This window comes from Bos grunniens, chromosome X (assembly GCF_055505025.1).
Source record: "Bos grunniens cultivar Pamir isolate PY7600 chromosome X, Bosgru_T2T1.0, whole genome shotgun sequence".
Lineage (NCBI taxonomy): Eukaryota > Metazoa > Chordata > Mammalia > Artiodactyla > Bovidae > Bos > Bos grunniens.
Window position 1 is genome coordinate 2,620,018 of NC_141194.1, and position 22,052 is coordinate 2,642,069.

The window sequence follows — 22,052 nt, forward strand, 5'->3', positions numbered from 1 at the left end:
TAACTTTTGTGAGTAAAACGGAAACATCTTTTTCTCTCTACGTAGTTGATTCTGCCAGTATAGTCTTGTCTCAACCATTAAGCCATGTAAAAATGTGCGTGGCCAGTACAATGAAACTGCAGATAGCTCATTAAATCAGTTATGCCTCCTTGGGTCGCTTGATTTTCGCAACTGGATTAAAACTAGTTATACGAACCATTGTTTAACTTTGTTCTTTGTTTTCCAATCATGCCTCCTGTTTCTCTGCTGAACTACATCACTCTCTATGTTACTAGCTTCATGACTTATATCCTGTCTAATTTATAAAGTTGTCTCTTGCAGTAACCAATATGTAATCGGACATCCAAAATACCTCTGTGGCTAAACATTTTGAGAAAATCACATGTATAACATAAAACAATTGGACAGTGTGATTCTAGGTATGGGAAGAAGCTACATAGGAAAATGGCTCCTGGATTATAGTTAGAGACAATCCAGGGATTTTTAAAATTACTGCTGGCCCTGGTACAAAGCATAACACCTGTAGTGGCTTAAAAAGAATATGTGACTGGACTGGACAAAAACAAACAAACAAACAAACAAAATCACTGAAATGAGACTCTCAATGCAGTGGGACGAAAGTGTCCAGCAGATGTTGGTCACATTCATGACCGAGAGGGGAACCTGAGAAATGGAACCAGCAATTGCAGCCCTCCAAGTGCAACCCGTGGGGTCGCAAAGAGTCGAAAACGACTGAGTGACTGAACTGAACTGAACATGAACCGACGAGCCCTGAGGAAGAGGAATACCTGCCTCTTAGAAGTCACCAGACTTCAGTCACTGCATATGGTGAACCCTGAGGAAATGCTGAGAAAGCAGGATTACAGGCGCCCAGATGGCTAAGCAACAGACCAAGGAAATCATTTCAATAAGCCACGGCTTTTCAGTCTTCGCATACACACCTTGAGATGCTTCCACAACTGGAGATGCTGCCTTCTGGGTCTGAAGCAGTCTAAGTCTAGACTTCTAGACCCTTTACAAAGAGGAACCAAGAGAAGACACATTAACACTAAGGAGCAATGGGAGACACCACCAGAAAGAGAAATCTGATAAAGCAGGACGGTCGTTTTTCAACAAGACTTATGGAGTGGACTAAGATGGGGGAAATAGTCGTAGAGAAGAACCGGCTCTGACTCCCTGTTGGGACTGTTTCCTTTGACTTGCTTTTCCTTGCCGTTGCTATCATAGTTCTACGTAATGGCCTACCTCAGAGGACCACGCCCCTCTGACTGGCTGTTAAACTATAGTGCCTGTGTTCAGCTCACAGGGAGACGATCTGACCTTTCCCACCAATGAAAGGAAGAGATGAACACACCCCTTCCAAAGATTGGCCCTTGGGAGAGATGTTTTACAAGACTGAAGACCCTTTTGACTTTCCTTGCTCACTATCTCTTGCTCTCTGTTCCGTCTTTTGACTTGAGTCTCTCATTACTTCTCTCCATCTGGCTCTGTATCAGAACCAGGCATCCGGACCCTGACAAGATGATTACTTGGGGACATTAGCCTGTCATCTTCTCGGTTAGCCAGCTTTCTGAATCAAGTCATATTCCTTGCCTCAATACCTCGTCTGTCGGATTCATTGGCCTGTTGGTCATAGAGCTAGAGAGTCCATGCGCCGTAACTAAAAACTGGCCATAATGAAACAAAGATTCCATGTGCTGCAACTAAGACCTGAAACAAATAAATAAACCTGGAAATAAATATATATTAAAAAACATGTTTTTATAATATAAGCTACATATGCAATTGTTTTCTTTGAAAAAACGTGAGCTTGTGGTTTATTATGTCATATTAAATTCTAATTGCATTGGAACCTTGCTCATGAGTGCTAGAGGGAACGCAGAGTTCTGGGTAGCCAAGCTCAATAGCCTCCTTTCACTGTTTTAGACAGGAGTTGTGCATTCTAAGATGTAAAATCAGTGCTAACAGAGAAAACAGACAAGCAAGACAAAATTAATAAACTGGGAGAGAGAGGCTTCCTAGTTACAGAAACGTGGATAAATTCAAGAAGGAGACATAGCAAGCCTAGCTTTAGCATTATTTTTGAGTGGTTGCTGAGTTAACATTTGAGTGAGATGGTTGTCTTTTTATTTATCATTACATTATCTGCATTTTGACCACGATTCGTGACATAGTTTGTATTAAAGGCTGTATGACTTCCCTTTGGTACAAAACAATAGGATTTCTTTTTTTTTAAATGAATTCCCTTGCAAGTGGCAATTTTGTGTTTTTTTTAGTTTATTTTTTAGTTGGAGAATTGCTTTGCCGTGTTCTCTTCACACCTTGCGTGCGGCAAGCTAAGCATCACAACTGTCCTCACATCACCTCTGCTTTGAGCCGCTCCACTTGCTCTATCCCGCCCCCTCTAGGTTGTCGTAGAGCGCATGGCTGGGCTCCCTGTGTGGCATGAACTTCTGAGCAACGTGGCAGGGAAGGAGTGGAGACACAGATGCAGAGAACAGGCTCGGGAACACAGTGAGGGAAGGAGAGTGTGAGATGAATGGGAGACGGCAGGATTTTCACAACTGTTGTGAAAAACTCGTCAGAGCAACTGAAGATTAATGTCCCCTGGACTGGCAGACAGTGAGGCCTTCCTAAGGCGCGATGGTCTTAGGATACATTCCGAGGGGACACGTGTTGGTGGGAACCCGAAAGAAAGACCTGAAAATGCTGGAAGTGCAGAGGTTGACATGGAAGAGTGTTGACGGGCAGATAAGCGGTGCTAGCTGGGACCACATCCCTGCTGGAAATGATCTGATTCAGAGACCTGCCTGGTGGTCCAGTGGTTAGGATCCTGCACTTCCGCTTCGCTGGGTACAGGTTCTATTCCTGGTTGGACAACTAAGAACCTGCGTGCTGCTGGGTGCAGCCAAAAGAGACAGACAAAAAAACAAATTATCAAATAAAATAAAATTTAAAAGAAAAAAAAAATTATCATCTGAATCGAACACCAAAGAGAGGCAATCATTTCAGGGTCTTTTGAGACAGGAAAGCCTTCAATCGCCCAGATTTCACAGCCAAAAACTACAACAGGATATGATACAGAGGGATGTGTGAACGAAAGAGAAAAAATGACATGGCAACCAAAAGAAAAGAAGGAAGACGAAACAAAAGATAATACTGTTGTTCCACGGAAAGATGGAAAGGATCAACTGAAGAAGTGAGCCGAAGACATTCTTGAGACAAGGTTGAATCTAAGCATAGGACTCTGAGCTCTGATTTGTCTCAGGAGCAGCCAGTACTGGGTGAGCCCTCCAGGGATTGTCCCTCAGCTGACTTGGGAAACTCACTGTTTCTTCATTTCTGCACTCAGAAAATATCACATCTTTTAATGTATTTACTTGATAAATCACTATCAATGAAGATGAACATAAGTAAAAATTTGATTAAAAATACAAAACAATAGATTCTTTCATATGAAGCTAGGAAAAGAACTAGAAATATGGAGTCAGGAAATTTACTTTTCCCATTTAAATTCTAAAAATTACAAGAACTACTATCCTGCTTGTTCACGCACCCAGAGAAACCACAGAGTTACTGAGTAATTACCGCATGAGAGATTAGGTGGTTAAAAGGTGTTCGGAAAAGGGGTAATGAAAATGAATTGTTGACATCCCTTCTTCAAATAAGGTTAAGGACATTTGAATGGCTCTTCCTCTTAGAAACTAGGAAGAAAGAGCCCACTGTGGGATGCTTTGTGCTGACATGCTCCTCACTTTTGAGAAACAGGAGACTTTCCAAAGGTCACTTACAAAACAGATTTTCCTTGGCTAATGCACACAGTCAATATTTACTTTTACATAATAAATTTTAAACACTCTCCTCTGTTAAGTGAGCAATGCGGGGAGTGGGAGGCTGCAGGCAGTATGTGCCTTGGACAGCTCATCCCATTTTGGATCTCTGGATATAAAGTAAATATTCCTGACTTTGAAATTTTCACACGTGTTCTGTGATTTCTCACTTATTCATAAGCCTCTCTTGAAACAAATCTCATTATGAAAATGACAAAATACCAGATCTACAAAAGATTCTTTTAAGATTAATCTCATTATTAAAATGACAGAGTGCGAGAAAAGCTTATCTCTACCAACCAGGAAACTGAAGATGGCATCCGTGTGACTTTGGTTGTTTGAGGAACAACCATTGGTTCGTGATGCATCACGCCAACAGATGCAGGCTATAAAAGAGGCACCGGTTTCACATCCTCTCCAACCACTGGGACACCCTCAGCCTCTACAGAAGAAGAGACAGCGAGATGAAGGTTCTGCTGCTCAGCGTTGTCCTTGGTCTGCTTTATGCAGGCCACGGTGAAGCTCAGCTACTTCTCAAACCGGTACCAGGGGTGGTGCAAGCTGGGAGGAGGTCTTGGGGTAGACGTGTGTGCGTGTCCCTTTTGAGATTTGGTCATGTGGATCCCTAAGTCTGGCCATCTCCCTCCAACTCAAAGTTGCTCCATTCACTGGCTCTATACCTGTTCTGCATGGCCTCCGTATCATCTCTGCCGCCTATTCATTGGCTCTCGTGCCTGTTCACTGCTCTTGTAAAACAGAAGATCTCACGGCTGTTGGACTAGGGCTCTTGCATTTGACAAGACAGCTCAAGCTATCTCAGTAATGCCTCAGCTCCTTCCTTTACACAGCTCAAGCTATCCCAGTAATACCTCAGTCCTTCCTTTATGTGAGTTGAGTTTTCACATGATTTTATACCTAGGGCTGTGTCCATAAAGATAGGTAACTTCTGCCCAAGTGAAAGGACAAGGAAACTCCTGAGGGATGATGTTGGTAGAATTTCCAGAGATGGCTGAAGCTTCCTCACAGGAATTTGATTTTAGTTTTCAGGGGAATGGAAAACCCATTACATTGCAGCCAGTAACAAAGACAAGATCACTGAGGGTGGGCCATTCCACGCGTACGTACGTCATATTGAGTTTCATGCAAATGACACAGTTGACCTCGACTTTTATGTCAAGTAAGTAAAAGTCACCCTGAAGGAAAAAATAAACCTATAAGCTCTTGAGTCTAAGGGATGGTGTGGCTTCTCCATCTGCAGGGAACTCTCTGGACAATGTTGAGAGTGTAATGCCATGAGTTGTGGATGAGCAGGGTCTCCGAGCTGGGGTGGGGGCAGTTCACTTGTGAGCCTCCAGAGGAAGTCCTGGTGTCTTTGCTTGGAAGACGGTGGGAGTTCCAGAAGCTCCACTGGCATCCACTCATTAGGAAAGAGGGACTCGGCAGGGGGAAGAGGCTTGTGTCCTGGAACCAACCAGGGGCTTGAACCCTTCCTGCAGAGTTTGTAAGAGATGGTTCCCACCGAGCCCAGAACTGAGGGTACTGAGAGAGCGCACAGTGAGCTCTGCTCTGTGGGGCGTCCTCATGAGATATTTCATCACCACTGAATTCACTGAAGTCCTCACAGCCCCAAATGAGAATCCCAGCTGGTAGTAGGGGTAAAGAACATGGATTTCTCCCTGAAAGAATTCTGGAGTGGGTTGCTATTCCCTTCTCCAAGGGGATTTTCCCGACCCCAAGATGGGACCCTGGTCTCCCGCATTGCAGGAAGATTCTTTACTACTGAGCCGAGATAGTATACATACAGTCAAAGTATAACCACACATACAGATACAGACTCACACAAACACACAGATATATATCCCCCACACACACATATGCACGTGTGTTGTGACTAATATTTTAAGAACACCTATTATCGTCCTCTGCCGTCTTTACAATTTTCGTGCCCTGTGTTTAACTTTTCACGCGGCCACCCTTTCTGAAATCGGCATTACTGAAGTGTATTTATGTTTAATCTGACCTTTGTCGAGGTCTTTATTCAATGAGCTTTCACATATCCACAACTGTTCCATGAGCTCCACAGTCGAGATATAGAATTCTGGGCTTCCATGGTGGCTCGCGGTTAAGAATCCGCCTGCCAATGCAGGAGACACAAGTTGCGTCTCTGGAAGATCCCCCATGCTGCGGAGAGACCAGGCATCTGTGACACAGCTACTGAGCCTGTGCTCTGGAGCGTGCGTTCCAGAGCCCATGCTGCACAAAAGAAGCTGCCAGAGTGAGAAGCCTGAGCGCTGGAACTCCAGACTAGCCCTCGCTCACCACAACTGGAGAAGAACCTGCATAGCAACGAAGACCCAGTACATTCAATACTACACATTAGGATTAAATATATATACTATATATATATATATATAAAAGGAGTGATATATATTATATATACATAATAATGAGCTCCATCACAGCTCCTTTTCATCTCTCATTATTCAACATCTTCTCCTCGGGCAACAGGTAAGAACTGACCAGCTTATCCTCACCTTTTCTGGATCTTCAGACGACAAAGTTATGCACTCTGCATCATTTTCTCTGGTTTCTCTCAGTCAGCACAATGTTTTTAAAATTTAACTTTGTGTCCACATATACAGGGAGCTGTGGTTTTCAACCACATGAAAGGGCTTGGTTTGCATAGATAAAATTTTGTATATTTGCAGCTTTTGGAAAACTGTTTTGTTCCCGCCTTATAATTCTTTTCAGTCACTTCAGTGTATTTCCCTAAAGACTGATAACAGTAAACTCAAATGACTGTGGATGTTCCTTTACAAGGAGTCTGTTCAAAAATTAACCCAATTCTTGTTGAGTTATTTCCATTTTAATATTTGTTTCCTGTGCATTCTATGTGCCAAATATAATCTCTTTTTTTTTTTTTTCACATACATGCACAGAGGACAATATAAGAAGTCACCCAAATTCTTCTGTTACGTAGCTGACAATATATACGAGGGGCTTCCCTGGTGGCTCAGAGGTTAAAGCATCTGCTTGCAATGCGGGAGACCTGGGTTTGATCCCTGGGTGGGGAAGATCCATCCCCTGGAGAAGGAAATGGCAACCCACTCCAGTATTCTTGTCTGGAGAATCCCATGGATGGAGGAGCTTGGTGGGCTATACATAAGACAATATATACTTAACATATATTATATATGTATAATTTCCTTATATCATATAAGCATATCACGTGTACTTGTGTTTTTGCTTGTGTGTGTGTGTGTCAATGTGTATACATACATAGATGTGTCTTTAAAGCTTAATCCTTATATGGTGTTGTGATAGATAAAGAGTGTGCCTTTTGAGAAAATTACAAATTTTCTTGTAACTCTTGGTGATATTAGCTTCTCACATTCTCTAATGAATCACTCCCAGGATTTTGAGAGAATGCCCAAGGTCTGTGATGATGGCTATTCCTCTCAGTTTCCAGAAACTAAATAAAGGAAAGGCTCATTCTTATTAGGCTTTCCTAAAATTCTAGACGTCTCCATGTGTACTGGCTTTAAACAAGGCCTATATTGTATTTGAGGTTTATCTTTGCAACCACTAGTCAGATCTAACGTGTAGAGAAACCATCCTAGTCACCGCATAGTCGCTTGATCTTAGACAACATATTTCTTCTCTTTGTTCACATTGTTCACAGGCAGTAACGTGACACAAGCACAACCTGGGGTGTGATACAAAAAGAAATTCTAATTATATACTGAATTTTGCCGTTTTAATAACACAACTTGAACATATTTCGTCTTTAAGGTCAGACGGAGAATGTGTAAAAAAACAACTCACAGGAGAAAAGCAACAACTTTTCGTTTATCATGTTGAATGTAAGTATTTGATGTTGAATGGAAGAGTGTTTCACTGGGAGGAGTGTGTTTGGGTGGAAATCTTGGTCTTGACTTCCTTCAATTACCCCATACACCTGCATTCTACTCCTACTAACAATTAGAAGTCAAGGACCAGACTGTCTCCACACAACGGAGGTTTACTCAAGACTAGAGCCAGACATCCTAGAGAGTGAAGTCAAGTAGGCCTTAGGAAATACTCCTGTGAAAAAAGTTAGTGGAGCTGATGACATTCAACCTGAGCTATCTAAATTACTAAAAGATACTGCTGTTAAAATGCTGCACATAATATGTCAGCAAATTTGGAAAGCTGAGCATTGGCCACAGGACTGCAAAAGGCAGTTTCTGTTCCCATCCCAGAGAAGGGCAACACCAAAAAATGTTAACTACCACACAATCTGCTAATTTCACATCCTAGTCAGATTATGCTCCAAATCCTTCAAGCTGGGCTCCAGCAGCACGTGATCCAAGAATTTCCAGATGTGTAAGCTGGGTTTGGAAGAGGCAGAGGAACCAGAGATCAAATTGCCAACATCTGCTGGATCATGGAGAAAGTAAGGGAGTTCCAGAAAAACATTAATTCTGCTTCACTGATTATGCTAAAGCCTTTAACTAAAGGCTTGCCACAAACTGTGGACAATTCTTAAAGACATGGGAATACCAGAACACCTTACCTGTTTCCGAAGAAACCTGTATGCGAATCAAGAAGCAGCAGTTAGAACTGCCCATGGAAAAATGCATTGGTTCCAAACTGGAAAGCAGTACCTCAGGGCTGTGTATTGTCACCCTGCTTACATGACTCGTATGCAGAGTGCATCATGTGAAATGCCAGGCTAGGTGAATCTCAAGCTAGAATCGAGATTGCCGGGAAAAATATCTAGAGGCTCTGATATGCAGACGATACCACTCTAATGGCAGAAAGTGAAGAGGAACTAAAGAGCCTCTGAATGAGGGTGAGAGAGGAGAATGAAAAGGCAGGCTTGGAACACAGCATTCAAAAAACTAAGACCATGGCATCTGGTTCCATTACTTCATGGCAAATAGAAAGGGGAAAGTGTGGAAGCAGTGACAGATTTTATTTTCATGGGCTCCAAAATCACTGCAGATGGTCACTGCAACCATGAATTTAAGAGATGCTTACTCCATGGAAGTAAAGGTAAGACAAACTTCAACTCTGCATTTAAAGGCAAAGATGTTGCTTTGCTGACAACAACCCATAGAGTCAAACCTATGGTTTTTCTAGTAGTCATGTATGGATGTGAGACGAAAAGATCATATGATGAGTGGATCATAAAGAAGGCTGAGCACTGAAGAATTGATACTTTCGAACTGTGGTGCTCGAGAAGACTCTTGAAGTCCCTTGAACTGCAGGAAGATCAAACCAGTCAATCTTAAAGGAAACCAACCCTGAGTATTCATTGAAAGGACTGATGGTGAACCTGAAGCTCCAATCCCTTGGCCACCTGATAAGAGCCAGCTTGTTGGAAAAGAACTAGATGCCGGGAAAGAATGAAGGCAGAAGGAGAATGGGGTGGCCAGAGGATTGGATGGATAGATGGCATCACCTTCATGATGGGCATGAGTTTGAGCAAACAGAGATAGTGGAGAAGAGAAGAGCCTGATTTGGTAGTCATCAGATTGCAAAGAGTTGGAAGTGACCTAATATCTAAACAACGAGAAAAACGAGACTAAGCACAGGTGTCAGATTTGTATTTTGTACGGTTCTCACCATGAACATCCTGAGTGTTCATTGGAAGGACTGATGTTGAAAGTGAAATTCCAGTTCTTTGGCCACCTGATGTGAAGAGCCGACTCATTGGAAAAGATCCTGATTCTGGGAAAGATTGAAGGCAGGAAGAGAAGGGACGACAGAGGATGAGGTGTTTGGATGGCATCACTGACTTGATGGACATGAGTTTGGGTAAACTTCAGGGGTTGGTGGTGGACAGGGAGGCCTGGTGTGCTGCAGTCCGTGGAGTTGCAAAGAGTCAGACATGTCTGAGTGACTGACCTGAGACTGAGATGGTTCTCACAGAAAATTTACAAGAGCCTTGTGAACCGACATCTCAATATTCTGTCTTGAGCTTGTACATTGGGTTCGATAACTTTTTAAAAACAGTCTTAAGACATCTAAATCTGACCAAGATTTGGTGGATGTACTTAAACCCAAGGAAACTATCTTGAGTTCAATCTTAAAGGCAGCTTGTCTTCAAAGCAATGGGGGTGCTGGCTAAGACTTATATCCTTAAGTCCTCCATGAGGGCTTTAAGCACCATTCCTAATTTTAAATGGCTGAAGATGTACACGTTTGATGAAAATACAAAAAAAAAAATACATCCGTATATGATCACAGCCCTTGCCTAAACAAAGTATTGGCAGAGTTTCAAATGCAATGTCCGCAAAGAAGTAAAACTTATGCCTGAAATATTTCCCCATACTTTTGTGGATAATTTTGAATAGTCGATGATTTTTAAACTGTGCTCTCATATTCTTCAGTTCAGTTCAGCTGCTCAGTCGTGCATGACTCTTTGCGACCCCACAGACTGCAGCACGCCAGGCCTCCCTGTCCACCACTAACTCCCGGAGCTTGCACAAACTCATGTCCATCGAGTCAGTGATGCCATTCCACCATCTCATTCTCTGTCATCCCCTTCTCCTCCCCCTTCAGTATTTCCCAGCATCATAATTCCCATATTATTTTCTCCTTTGACTGAATCATGAATGCTTCCAGTGCTATTGTTTCCTTCGTCTTTCTAGTACTTTTTAGCTGGATTTTTACACAGCGGATAACAAGGGAGAGAAACAGAATAGTTTGCCGTCTTCCACGGGTCTCTTTCAGGAGCTAACCCACAGCTGTGTTTTGTGGGGTGAGCTGTCTCACATCAAGCACAGCACAAGCAGCGACCTTGACGGTGACCTGCAACCCAGAAGATAGCTTTCCTCTCACTGTGCCATCGCCTTCACAGTGATGCTGCTATGTCCACCTTGGTGAAGTTGCGGGAAAGAGCAGGTGGTCACTGATAATCTGAGGACATGCATCATCTGGCTTAAATTATTTCAGTGTGATCCAAGGTTCCTGGACTCATGGTTGGCTTGGGCATATTGTATATATTTTCGGGGTTATGAGACGGTGAAGCTGTTTCAGCTATTTTTTTTTCTCCTTCTCAAGCAGACATGATTTTAAGTATTTTAACACTGAGGAAAGGTGTTTTCATGTTTCAGGAACACAGTTGTGCAGTTTACATCCCATCTCACTGAGTGATTGCAGGAAGGTGTGATGGAGGCCAGGAGAGGCAGAATGGACATAGACAGTTTAGAGGTGACAGGCAGTAGGTCAGAGCTGCTTCTTGTCCAGACACACGGGGCAGAGAGGACGGGTGGGGCAGAGAGGAGGGGCGGTGCTCCAGGTGGGGACGGAGCTCACTGCCTGCACGTCCCAGAAGGTGAACTGTCTTCAGAACAACAGACACGGCAGTGGGCTCTGTCATACCCCAGACTGAGGGGGCAGAGGAAACAGAGTAATTAATGTAAAGTGTTCTGAAGGTTGCCTGGCACAGGCTAGGCACTCAATAACACAAGCATATGAATGGTAGGCTGATTGTAGTCCAGAGAAATCAATGCCATGACTGGGATAACAGGAATACAAAAGCTTTTAGAACTTGTGCTCGGTAACACCCTCATGCTGTTGAAAACACTGTTGGGGACTTCCCCAGTGGTCCTCTGGATAAGAATCATCTGGCCAATGTAGGACTCATGGATTGGATCCCTGGCCCGATCCAGCTCACCGTGGGGCCCAAAGCCCACGTGCCACAGCTACTGAGCAGGTGCTCTAGAGCCGGCCAGCAGCTACGACAGAGCCCACGCCTCCTAGAGTCTCAACTCGACAAGAGAAACCGCTGCAACGAGAGCCCGTGTTCCACAACTGGAGAGCGGCCGTCGGGTCAGCACAAGTAGAGAAATCTGCGGACAGTGACGACGATTCAGAGTAGCAAACAATTAATTGAAGTGAGATAAGTTTAAAAACTACATCTATTGGTTTCACTAGGACACAGGTTCTAGAAAGCATCTCAGTAGGACAGCAAGGAGTGGCTGGCTAAGTATAGGAAAAGGTGAGAATGAGGGAAAGTCTTGCCTGCTTTTCTTGCTGTCGTAACCACGGTAGCATTCAGTGCACCTACGGAGTGAGGCATCGTCAATGCCGCACGTGCCGTTCATGATGCCCTCAGCCTGTCACAGTACATCCCACTGCCAACAAATGAACACGGGGTTGTACATATTATCTCTTCTCTCTCTCACAGATGCGGGTGAAAACGAAGTTACAATTCTTCATCTGTCACCTGACGCTATAATAGGATCTATTCACAATGTGGATGAAGAAGGAAAAGAGACAGACTTGGTTGGAGTACTCGGTATGTATGGCATTCTAAAATTCCCATTGCTATTGTCACGCCACGTGTCCATGCCAGAACTTTCATTCAGAAAATCACGAGGTGTTGACAATATTCACTATTCAGTGTACAAGGTCTTCATATTCGTGTTCACTGACTTGAGTATCCTGGAAGGTAATCTACTAAGAAACAGGGGCCAAAAATAATTTTCAAACATTTGAACATAGTCTCTACCTGTTGATATTAAAAAAATAATTTTTATAGAGTATTAAAAAAATACACCAGCTAAGCTCAAGCCATGGCTATAATGAGGATGGCATGAATTACATCATTGTATATCTGTTTTCCCATGTGTTATAACCTCTGGAACAGAAACTTGTAAAATATATCTTTATCCTGTTAAATTATCACAATACACTCTTCTTATGAACAGTGACATGACCCCAAATGACCACACAGAAGCACTGAGGTGAGTGTACCATCGTGACAGTAGATGTCTATTTCAGAAACGGTTCTGTGTAGAATGGTTGGCTAAAGAGTAAATTGTCTCCCAAGTGGTGTGTGATGGGGTTAATGTGTCTCCACAATGAGAAAACCCTGCTTCCTAACTGGGGTCCAGAACATGACAGGAGTACAGGTACAGGTTCTGGGAAGCTTGAAAAAGAAGCAAGTCAGTTGCTACTGTGATGGGTTGAGTCTCAAATTCATGGAGCTCCTGCAAGTCTTTGGGGGTCCTGCTGCTGATGCTGGCAGGGTTCAGTTACAGAGTTAGAGGGAAATTAAATCTGAGGACAGCAGTCATGTGTAACATGGGACCTGGGAACTGTTTGAGGCTCTCTTAAATTATACAAGTGGAGATCAGACAGGCACATTCGATTCCTTGTTCTGAATATTCAGAAATTTCTGTGCGTTCTCCTTTTTGCATGGTGACTTTCAGGCAAACGTGACCAGATTTCAGACTTAGTCTATCAGAAGTTCAAAAAGGAGACAGAGGACAAAGGGATTCCAGAAGAAAATATCGTGAATTTCTCTGATAATGGTAATGAAATTATACTTTTTTCCTGACTATATCATTCACCAGGTATGTAAATATCAGGAAACAAATCAGCTTATTTAAAATTTATTTTTTCCATAAGTAATCTCATGTACAGTTGTGGTTGATGGTGGTTTAGTTTCTAAGTCTTATCTGACTCTTGTAAGTCCATGCATTGTAGCCCAACAGACTCCTCTGTCCATAGGATTTTCCAGGAAAGAATACTGCAGTGGGTTGCCATTTCCTTCTCCAGGCAAACTTTCAGACCCAGGGATGGAACCTGGGTCTCCTGTATAGCAGGCAGATTCTTTATTGACTGAGCTACCAGGGAAGCTACTATTATAAAATACATTACTTAAAAAAAGAAAAGAAATTTTAAAACTACTGGGAACGGTAGTAATCAGAGGCTCTTTTATTTCTCCCATTTTTTTTTTTCCACAGATGACTGTCCAGAGGAGTGAATAAAATTTACTTCCACACTTTCGTAAGTAAACATAATTCATTATTAATGCTACCCCACCAGATAAATCAATAAGGACACATGGACATTTTATGCCTAATGCCCAATAAGTGGCTTCAGTTGTGTCAGACTCTGTACGACCCCCATGGGCTGTAGCCCACCAGGCTCCTCTGTCCATGGGATTCTGCAGGTAAGAATACTAGAGTTGGTTGCCATTTCCTTCGCCAGGGGATCTTCTCAACCCAGGGATCGAACAAGCCTTTCTGCATTGCCTGTATCAGCCGGCGGGTTCTGTACCACCTGCGCCTAATTCATACACGCCAAACGTTGCACGTAACAATGATTTGTCCCAATAACGTACATTCTAGCACTGGAGAGCTTTGTCTGTTACCTTAGGTAATTTCTCTTGAGACAGTTGAAATTACAAACTGTTGGCTTGATTATTGCTGAGCAGCTTTGGTGCAAGAGCCTTATCCTGCAGGAATCTTGCAGGCCTGAGTCATCAGAGAGAAGCAGGAATCCCCACAAGTGGGTGCAAACTGCTCAGTGTTCCCGTCAGTCCTGACCTGATATTTGTCCACACACGTCTGTCCTCCAGGAACACCAGGGTTAAACAGTGGCCACCGTTTCTCAAGACCAGTGTTTAATCTCACGTGACTCTGACAGAACCTAAGTGCCTTCCAACCACACTGTCTGAAATATGCATTTGAATCATATTCCCCTTTAGAGGGTAATTTCTGTTACTGGGATCTTTAAGGTTTCAAAAGTAGGACAGCCTCAGAAAACGACACTGATCTCGGCTAAAGTGTGGCTTTAATTTCCTGTTGAGGAAAAAAAAAATGAAAGAAAAAAGGCAAAGACAAACACCAGCTTGCAAAGGAATATGACAAAAAAAAAGTTGCAAATATTCAATGGAATATTACTCAGCCCTAAAAAAGGAATGAAATCATGCCATTTGCAGCAACACGTATGTACCTACAGATTGTCGTACTGAGTGAAGTAAGGCAGAAAGAAATAGACAAATGCAATGTACATCACGTATATATGGAATCAAAAATAAGAGATGGACGAGGTTATTCACAGAACAGAAACAGACTCACAGACATAGAGAACAGACTTGTTGTTGCAAATGGGAAAGGATTGGGAAAGATATGGATTGGGAGTTTGGGTCAGCAGAGGCAAACTATTATAAACAGGATGGATAGAGAACAATGTCCCACTGCATAGCACAGCGGACTAAATCAAATATTCTGTAACAATCTAAATTGGGAAAGAATCTGAAAAAGAATTGATATTAATACATGTATGTATACATTAATCAGGCTCCAGTACCCCTGAAATTAATACATTGTTAATCCCCTGTATTCCAAAATGAAATTAAAAAAAAATTAGTTCTTGAAGACCCAAAAGATAAAATCTGTGGAATTAGGAGAGGAATGTAACTCAACCACATTGACAGTAAAGCACCTATAGATGAAGCATCGCCATGAGCATGCATTCTGAAATTATTACTCCCAAATCAATCCCAAATGGAAAATCTCCCACCTCATGCACATCTACGGGGAACCTGCCATCTCAGAGGTGTGGAGTTTCGACGTCCACCAGGATTCTGTCCACTGCATCCCCTACCAGCTCCTGTACCCTGGACAGCCTGCTGCCTGAGGCTCACCCCTGTCAGCCATCACACAGTCAGCTCTACTAAACTTTTGATCCTTTTTTATTCACCTACAGAGTCATTGAGACCAGTCACATCCTCTTCTGCATGGAATCAAGATCAACAACACAGAGATGACTTTCCTGCTTCCTGATTAACAGGATACTTCTCTCTTCACATACACACTCTCTTTCCCGTCTCATGTCTCCTGGTCACTGGTCATGTGCTGTCTGGTGGTATTTGATTTCTGAAGGCTTAAATAAATTGATTTAATATCTGCCCTGCAAATGTGTGTCTGTGCAAAAGTCACTTGATTTCAAACACGCAATTTTCCACTTTAAATATCCAGGAAATGTGAAAGTCACTCGGTCATGTCTGACTCTTTGCGACCCAGTCCATGGAATTCTCCAGGCCAGAATACTGGAATTGGTAGGCTTTCCCTTCTCCAGGGAGTCTTTCCAACTCAGGGACTGAACCCAGGTCTTCATCATTTCAGGTGGATTCTTTACCAGCTACCAGGGAAGCCCCAGGAAACTGGGCCTTTAATAGGACAGGTGTTCATCAGAAGCAATTCTGATGAGGATTCAATAGAGATGCATTCAGGTGTCCAGGAGAGAGGGACAAAAAAAGACTAAACAACCATGGAACAGGAGACAGGAGACAGGATCTCCCCCTGTCCTTTAGATGCAATTAAGACTACATGCCTCTTTGATGCAATTAAACTACCCAAAGAAGTGGCAGTAACACACCGCTGGGGCCATCAAATGGATGATTCTGACATAACAGAGGGTAACAGAAGAACCCACTGACAAACAAAAAAGACAGCCAGCCTGTCTATTAATACTCAGGCTCCCCTTCTGTGGGGCTCCCCTCATGACTCAGTTGGTAAAGAAGCTGCCTGTAATTCAGGACACTACCTGCAGTGTAGAAGACTTGAGTTTGATCCCTGGCTTGGGAAGATTCCCTGAGAAGGAAATGGTAACCCAGTCCATTATGCTTGCCTGGAGAATCCCATGAACAGAGGAGCCTGGCAGGCTATAGTCACTGGGGTCTTGAGTTGGACACGACTGAATGACTAAACCACCACCTCCTGTGGGACAAGAATCACACTGATATAAAAACCCCATTATTCACCTGAGGAACTTTGATGTTTCCTGTCTGACGGAGATATTTTACTCCCCTCCGGATGCCTTCAAACAGATGAGAAACGTATATTACCCTCTAATGGCAAATGCAAGGTTCTTAAAACTTGACATCAAACATCCAATTTGGGAATTGAAAACATTTCCCAAGTTGCTTCATGTCTCTTTAAAGAAAAGGGATTAAGAAAAACTAAAATTCAAATTATCAAGGGATGTAAAATATGTTTCTTAGTTTCAGAATACTAAGTTCATGGCATCTGGTCCCATCACAGCATCTGGTTCCCTTTCATGGCAAATAGATGGGGAAACAGCGGCTGACTTTATTTTTGGGGGCTCCAAAATCACTGCAGATGGTGACTGCAGCCATGAAATTTAAAGACGCTTACTCCTTGGAAGGAGAGTTATGACCAGTCTAAATAGCATATTAAAAAGCAGAGACATTACTTTGCCAACAAAGGTTCGTCTAGTCAAGGCTATGGTTTTTTCCAGTAGTCATGTATGGATGGGAGAGTTGGACTATAAATAAAGCTGAGCACTGAAGAATTGATGCTTTTGAACTGTGGTGTTGGAGAAGACACTTGAGAGTCCCTTGGACTGCAAGGAGATCCAACCAGTCCATCCTAAAGGAGATCAGTCCTGGGTGTTCATTGGAAGGACTGATGCTGAAGTTGAAACTTCAATCCTTTGGCCACCTGATGCAAAGAGCTGACTCATTTGAAAAGAACTGATGCTGGGAAAGATTGAGGGCAGGAGAAGGGGACGACAGAGGATGAGATGGTTGGATGGCATCACGGACTCAATGAAGTGAATTTGAGTTGGTGATGGACAGGGAGGCCTGGCATGCTGCAGTCCATGGGGTCGCAAAGAGTCAGGCACGACTGAGCAACTTAACTGAACTGAACTGTAAAATACGTCAAAAGAATAATACTCATGACAGCCAATCAGCTCGTCCAGGTTTACAACGTGCAGGAAAACATCCTGGAGAAGACTGGCAGATAGATTTCAACCATATGCAAGGCAAGAGACACCAGTACGTACTGGTTTGTGTTGATACCTTTACTGGTTGGATAGAGGCTTTCCCTTGTAGAACAGAACAGGCAAAAGAAGTAATTGAAATTTTAATACGTGAGGTCACTCCTTGCTTTGGTCTACTTTGAAAAATTTCAAGGGACAATGGCCCAGCCTTTTAGACTGCAATAATGCAGTGAGTCTTTCAAGCCCTAGGAATTGAGTTTCACTTACATCGTCCTTAGAATCTCAATCTTCAGGCAAGGTAGAAAAAGCCCACGATATAATCAACAGACATTTATGGAAACTATCACAAGAAACTCACCTTCCGTGTATTTTACTGCTCCCTTTAGCTGCAGTAAGAAATACTTCACAGTCTCTAGGACTCAGCCCTTTTGAGATGTTATGTGGAAGGCCATTTCTCACAAATGACTGACTTCTAGATCAAGAAACAGTTGAACTAACAAAATTTGTCACTAATTAACTTCTTTCCAAAGACAACTACAATCTTTAAAAGATGGGATTGCACAACAAAAAGAAAATAAAAAGTCCTAATATAATCCTGGGGACTTGGTATTAGTAAAGGCCATTCCTAACAATAGTCCCACCTCAACCCCCACATGGGAGGGATCCTATTCCGTTATTCTCGCCTCACCCGACACTGTTAAGGTTACAGGTATCGACATCTGGAATCATCACACATGGATAAGGTCCTGGAATCCTCCCAGAAAAAAATTATAAGGACCATCCAACACCCCCAGAGCAGAAATCCCAAGAGAATTCTCAGTGTTTGGAATGTCAATACACCCTCCTGGAAAGATCGGAAGGACTGTTCAAGAAGGGCCCAGCTAAGTAACTCTTCTAACACAACATGCACAGACACAGACTACTCTATTTTGTTCTTCTTAATGTAATAATGATCTCTCAAGTCCCTTTAGATTGGACACAGAAAGTTTTCATTTTATGGGCACATTCTCATGCAATGTTCAAAAATCGATCTGGTGGTTGGGTCTGTGGAGTTCTACCATTAACCTCCATTCATGGACTGCCTTGGTTAATGTCACCCTTAGATGGATCCGATTTTCAAAAGGTATGTCATTTTATACTTCCCTGGAGGCTCAGAGGGTAAAGAATCCGCCTGCAATGAGGGAGACCTGGGTTTGATTCCCTGGGTTGGGAAGATCCCCTGGAGGAGAACATGTTGACTCACTCCAGTATTCTTGCCTGGAGAATCCCCATGGACAGAGGAACCTGGTGGGCTGCAGTCCATTGTGTCACAGCATCAGACATGGCTGATTGACTGAGCATATGTCATTTTGTCCAAGAAGATAAAGATGAAACCAAAAATATAAATGTCCTTAACCTGAATTTATTGACTTGGTGTAATACTACTAACGCATTCGGTCACAGTCTACATTTTGATTATGATCAAACAGAAAGAGATGCCTATGGCTATGATATAAAACAAGCAACCAATACTAGCTATGCATGCAGGGGAACCAAAACCACACAATATACTGCCCAACAAATGCACCAAATCTGGGACCAGTACATGTGGACAACCCCAGAAAAGGGGCAATTGATAAAAACAGCTCCCATTTGTTGGAAACAAAATAATCATACCAAATTATATCCTGATAGTACTAAACCTTCAGGATTCTCATCAAAGTCTTTATGTAATCCAACAATAACGGTAAATCATATGAACTGGGCAGATTCAGTCATATAGCCAGGGTCAACTGATTGGGTCAGTCAACTGATTGACTGATTGGGTCAACAGTCCAGGCATATGAATTTTAGCCCCAGATGGAACTCACTGGATATGTGCGACCATTCTTTGGCCCCAGTTACCCCCCAGGATGGATTGTGAAATGTGCCCCTGGGATTATTGTTTGCACATGGTCAAACTTTGAATGCATGACTCAGTCAATCTCTCTATACTACAGGTGAAGTGGACACCATCTGGGTTCCACTGGTATGACTACCTGGCTGCAATATTTGTGCCATCACTTGGCACCCCTGACATAATACTCAGAGAAGAAGCCTTGACTAACTTGACAAGACAGGCTTCAAATGATAATATGATGGAGAATGCAGCCTTCGATTCCAGACAAGCTTTAATGTGTCAAGCTGTACTCCAGAATAGAATGGCATTAGATATATTAATAGCAGCACAGGGAGGAGCTTGTGTCACAATTCATACAGAGTGTTGTGTATATATAACTGATTACTCACAAAATGTGTCTGATTCTCTTCAAGATCTGAAAAGTCACGCCCAGGCAATGGCTGATTCTATGCCTCCTTTTGGGACTACCCTATGGAACTGGATATCAACTTCCACCTGGTGGAACCCCCTGGTCCAGGTGGGAAGCCTTATTTTCTCATTGCTGTTTGGCCCTTGTGTTTTAAATTCTCTCTCTCTCTCTCTGTAATGTCTTGCATAGAAACAATCAAACTCCAAATGGTTATGGGAATGGAGCCTAAGAGTACATGCCAAGATGCAATAGATCATCCCACAGGTGGAGACCTAACTGCCATCCACTAACAACGCCACTGCAGGCTCAAAGAAACCAGATCGGTCTTGATCCCTTTCCCCATAATGGCAGTTAGAGTCTCCATCTCTAGAGGGGGTTGTTTGAGGTAGAAGTTGCTAGGCAGACAATGTAGGACTCTGAGACCTCAGTCTTGTTTTCAATAAACACCTTGATCCATTAGCCTCAAGCTATACCCTTTGTCCAGAATTGCTGGAATGTGTCCTTGGTCTGATCAATTATCGGCACTCAGATCCAGGTAAGGGCAGTAATTAACTTCTGCTCCATTTGCTGGAGGGAAAAAACAACTGGTTCCCATTAATTTTTAGCCCATACATCTGATCCATTGTAAAATGGCCAGGGGCCACGAGAAAGGGTGGCAACTTAATCCAAAGACTAAGAGAAGTCATAAAAATATTAAGCATAATATTAAGCATAAAAATATTAAGCATCTTGACCTCTAAATGTGTTAAAAAATGACACATTTTAAGGACAGGAACCAACCAAAAAGGTACAGATTAAGGATATAAAAATTGCTGTAAGTCTGCCTTTGGGGGACTCTTTACCCCCTCTCAGTGTCTATACTGAGAGCCTTGTACTTTCCTTCCCTTTAGTAAAACCTATTTGCGTGCTACTGTGAGTGTTTGCATGTTCGTGAAGTTCATTCCTCAGCTCCACAAACAAGAACACGAATTTCCATTGCATAGAGTCTATGGAAGCACCTGAGCAACTCTGGCCAGGGTTGCTCTCTGGTGTGTTCCACGCTCCATAGCCCTGTGTGCTCAAGTACCTTCCACACAAGCAGGCGAGGGCTCTCCTTTCTTATTCCTCCCTTAAGCTGAAAACCAGGCTAATTAACCTTGTGCGGGCTTGGGTCAGACACTTAGAAGTCATTACAGTATCTACTGCTTGACGACTCCCATAAAACAGGATAAGGGAAACACAGAAGCGACTAGACCATTAGTGTCTTCCCCCAGCAAGATAATTTCCAGGCAGTCAGGCACATGTTGGTTCACGCAAAATGCCAAGCCCACTTCCCCCTGGTGGCCCCCTTCCAGGCAGGACCGCATGGTGGATCACTCAAACCATTTTTCTGTTACCTTCACTATGTTCCCCCTTCTACCTGGATTGATTTACAGCAGCCTAGGTGTAAATCAATCTGAGCCTTCCCAAGAAGCCTTATCCCCTGAGCTAAATGAGGAAGAGTAAAACCTTCCAGCATAGCTAAATGAGTATGTCTGTCTTTCAATTTCCATGAGGTAGACACCAAATTCTTTCAAAAAGAAAAACAACACTGTGTTTGCTTTACAAACAGAGTCTGCACAGCAACAGAAGGCTAGATCCAAAAATCGATCTACCATTCCCCAAATCATTCCTGTTTATCTTAAGAGGCTTGTAAAACCTAAACAAGGGGATAATAAAGTCATCCTAGGAAGAACTCATTCTTCCCTGATAGCTCAGTTGGTAAAGAATCTGCCTGCAATGCAGGAGACCCCAGTTCAATTCCTGGGTCAGGAAGATCCCCTGGAGAAGCGGTAGGCTACCCACTCCAGTATTCTTGGGCTTCCCTTGTGGCTCAGCTGGTAAAGAATCTGCCTGCAATGTGGGAGACCTGGGTTCAATCCCTGGGTTGGGAAGATCCCCTGGAAAAAGGAAAGGCTACCCACTCCAGTATTCTGGCCTAGAGAATTCCATGGACTGTATAGTCCATGGGATTGCAAAGAGTCGGACACAACTAAACAACTTTCACTTCACTTCAGGAAGAACTCACCTATATTTTTGAGATGAAAAAGTGCTATAGGTCTTCTCAGCAACATTCATCTGTGCTGCCTTTCTGGCATACACAGTTGAGAGTGTGTATTACAAATGTAATTTAGAATTTGGCATGTCCAAGGTAATTAGAAACTTCTTTTCCTGCAAATATCCAGTCATCTAGCCAAGTAAGCTTGACTTATTTCATTTGTCAGAAATCCAAATTCAATCCAACTTCCTTTGCACACTGATGGCTTTTCCTATTGATCAACCTGACTTAGGACTGATGGTAGCTCAGTTGGTAAAGAATCTACTTGCAATTAGGAGACTTGGGTTTGATCCCTGGGTTGGGAAGATCCCCCTGGAGGAGGGC

At 43.0% G+C, this 22,052-nt stretch overlaps 1 long non-coding RNA gene across 1 annotated transcript; it reads left to right on the forward strand.

Annotated features, from left to right (window-relative positions):
• Positions 1-7,622: 7,622 nt before the first annotated feature.
• On the forward strand, positions 7,623-15,528 carry LOC147339700 (uncharacterized). Its single transcript, XR_015158777.1, has 5 exons — positions 7,623-7,693; positions 12,010-12,120; positions 13,037-13,138; positions 13,574-13,616; positions 15,324-15,528. It is a non-coding gene; the product is annotated as an uncharacterized LOC147339700 (long non-coding RNA).
• The last annotated feature ends 6,524 nt before the right edge of the window (positions 15,529-22,052 follow it).